This window comes from Xenopus tropicalis, chromosome 2 (assembly GCF_000004195.4).
Source record: "Xenopus tropicalis strain Nigerian chromosome 2, UCB_Xtro_10.0, whole genome shotgun sequence".
NCBI classification, from domain to species: Eukaryota; Metazoa; Chordata; class Amphibia; order Anura; family Pipidae; genus Xenopus; species Xenopus tropicalis.
This window is the reverse complement of record NC_030678.2, coordinates 92300695-92304489: the sequence shown is the minus strand read 5'-3', so window position 1 is coordinate 92304489 and position 3795 is coordinate 92300695.

Below are 3795 nucleotides of genomic sequence, written 5' to 3'. Positions count from 1 at the left end.
TATGCACAAGTAAAACACATTAGCCACAGAAAGCACTGTATAACAGCCAAACAGGCATCTATGTTTTGTTTTATGACCAGATGTAAATCAACACTTAGCATGGTCAGACTCTATAGTATCAGTGCAGAAAATGTGTCTATAGTATTTTAAGAATCCATTATTACTCTTTTCCTTGCACTCTCTTTAAAAGGCTACTTGTTATTAGGGTCAGTGTTTGGGTCTCATGGGAAATGTCAGATACTGAATATTGATCTGTAAATCATTAGAAATGATGGTTGGTAGCACGACCATGATATTGTTATCAATATAAGTTCAATATCATGAGGACAAATAATGCTTGGAGAAATAAATGGGGGAGATAAGGGGAACGTATGCAATAGTTTTATAGTTTTGTGATAGACACAGGGTGACATGGACAGTAAATGCTTTATTAACCTAGAAAATCTAAAGAAAAAAATGTGCATAATAAGTAAATATTTTTAATGGTTACAATGTCTGAAGAATATTACAGCATTCACTCTAAACTCTCAAATCTTTTAAAACCTACCATGTGAAACCAGCACTGGCACCACATGCTCAAAAACAGAAAGCTACAGTTAAATCTCTACAGGACTCAGTTTATGGATCATAACCATATACAAGACAAAGCAGAGTCCATAATGGGCAGAAATCTGAGTAGAAATGAACACATTCCTAACAAACAGTTACTATTTAAGTATTCACATATGTGTTATATCCAGCTGATGCATCACTGTTATCAGACTATCTTTCTGACAAGTCATTTCTGCTTCCTCAACAAAATTCATTTCTCCCAAGTGACACCCCATAAGACATAAACCTTAAAAAGTGTCCTTTAGGATTCAGCCCTCGATCTAGATGCCTCCCCAAACTAGGCTTGGATTCTATTTGGACACACATAACTGAATGTGACACCTACAGTGGTGAAAGTTTGTGAACCATTTAAAAACAAATTTTCTATATGTTTATATGAATGTGACCTAAAGCATCATCTGATTTTCAAACAAGTCCTAAAAGGAGATGAAGAAAACCTAGTTCACAAATGTAACAAAAGTATTATATTTGGGTGTGGCAAAAGTAAGTAAATCATGCTCTCAGTATTTGGTGTGACCCTTGTGCAGCAATTACTGCAACTAAATGTTTGTGGTAACTGTTGCTCAGTCCTGCACATCAACTTGGAAGAATTTTAGCCCATTTCTCCACACAGAACAGCTTCAACTCTTGGATGTTGGTGGGTTTCCTCACATGAATTGCTTGCTTTAACTCTTTCCATAACATTTCAGTTGGATTAAGGTCAGGACTCTGATTTGGCCATTCCAGAACATTGACTTTATTCTTCTTCAACCATTCTTTGGTAAAACAGCTTGTATGATTAGGATCATTGTCTTGCTGCATAATCCACTGTCTCTTAAGATTCAGTTCACAGACAGATGTCTTGACATTTTCCTTTAGAATTCTCTGGTATAGTTAAGAATTCATTGTTCCATCAATGGCGGCAAGCCGTCCAGCCCAGATGCAGCAAAACAGACCCAAACCAGAACACTCCTACCACCATGTTTCACAGATGTAATAAGGTTCTTTTGCTGGAATGCAGTGTTTTTCTTTCTCCAAATGGTACACTCCTTATTTAAGCCAAAAAATTGGCTTCATCCTTCCACAAAACATTCTTCCAGGATCCTTCTCGTTTGTCTACGTGATCTTTAGCAAACTTTAGATGGTCAGCAATAATTTTGGGGGTGAGAAGTGGCTTTCTCCTTGCTTCCCTGCCATACACCCTATTGCTGTTCAGTGTTCTCCTGATGGTGGACTCATGAACATCAACATTCACCTATCTCAAACAGGCCTTCAGTTGCGCAGAAGTTACCCTGGGTTCCTATGTTACCTCTTGGACTATTAGACACCTTGCAGTTGGAGTTATGTTTGATGGTCGACCACTTCAAAATAGGGTACCAACGGTCTTGAATTTCCTCCATTTTTATTTACACAATTTGTTGATTGGTAGAGCCCAAACACTTTAGAGATTGTCTTCTCCAGCTTTATGTGTATCACCTCTTTTTCTGAGGTCCTCAGACACCTCCTTTGTTCGAGCCATGATACACATTCTCAATTGTGTGAATTTGCTGGATCCCCGTTCTTTAAATAAAGCAGGGTCTCTCAGTCCTATTGACTAAAAACACCAGACTCTGATTTCACCTTCAAAATATATGATAAACTAAGAATTGACTTACTTTTGCCATACACAGATATGTTATTGGATCATTTTTTTTTATAAATACATCACCAAATACAATAATTTTTGTTTCACTTGTTTAACTAGTTTTTCTTCATCTACTTTTAAGACTTGTTTGGAAAACAGATAATGTTTTAGGTCACACTCATATAAAAATATAGAAAATTTTAAAGGGTTCAGAAACTTTTAAGAACTACTTTACCTGCATAACCATATTAAAAATCCAGAATATCAAGAAGGAAATTATAAATAATGATAAAGAAATCCTCATATTAAAACCAACAAACAAATTACGACCAAGGACTACTAAGTAGAGATTTAAAACTGTAATCTAAAGGGCAGATTTATTAACATTCTGATTTTTCTAGTTCAGGGGGTTTTAAAACCATGAATAAAAATTTCTACAAAAACCGTGAATGTATAGTCATTTATTAAAAAGTCTGTTAAAAACCCTAGAAAACCTGTAAAAGCATAAATTAACATAGTAACATAGTAAATTAGGTTGAAAAAAGATGTATGTCCATCATGTTCAACCATAATGCCTGTATATACAGTAACCTGCCTAATTGCTAGTTGATCCAGAGGAAGGCAAAAAACCCCATCTGAAGCCTCTCTAATTTGCCGCAGAGGGGAAAATATTCTTTCCTGACTCCAAGATGGCAATCGGACCTGTCCCTGGATCAACTTTTTACTTGCTAAAAATCCATCCAGCCCCTTCTTAAAGCTATATAATGTATCAGCCAGTACCACTGATTCGGGGAGAGAATTCCACAACTTCACAGCTCTCACAGTAAAAAAAACGGAACCTCCCTTCTTCTAAACGGAGTGGGTGCCCTCGTGTCTGTTGGAAGGACCTACTGGTAAATAAAACATTAGAGAGGTTATTATATGATCCCTTTATATATTTATACATAGTTATCATGTCACCTCTTAAGTGCCTTAAGTTAAATAAAGATTGTTATAATTTGCCTGGGACAACTCCCATTGACTTCATGACTTCAACAGCTTTTACATGGCAAAGTTTTGTATATGTGGTTTTTGTGGTATTTATATGTAATATATCTCAAAACCTTTGTGTGTTTTTACCCAAAAAAGTCAAGTTTTGGCGCAAAAAACAGGAATCATGGAAAAAATAAAATATGAACGATAGTAAATGCCCCAAGTGTTGGTGATTGACCCAGTACTGTCATTATGTTACATAGTGTGTATAGTGTGAATATGTACATTGTTGGCGAATGCATGGTACATTAGCAGATTAGGAAGAGAGGAACCACAGTTCTTTTCTACCTCTAATTGTGTGGGCCACCACCACTAAACTAATAAAACTGTTGTATTTGGCCATATACATGCATGGCCCTACTACAGTTTGGCCCGCTGAGCAGTCAGTCAAATACCTTAAGGCCAGCAAATCTATGGTCATCTTTTCAAAGGGAATTTAATATCCTTGTGCTATTTCTATGTCTAGCAGCAACTTGTATAGAAGTTAACATGAGCCCATACTTGCTAAGTTCTGGTTTTTATATGAACTGACTACTTAATACAAAATG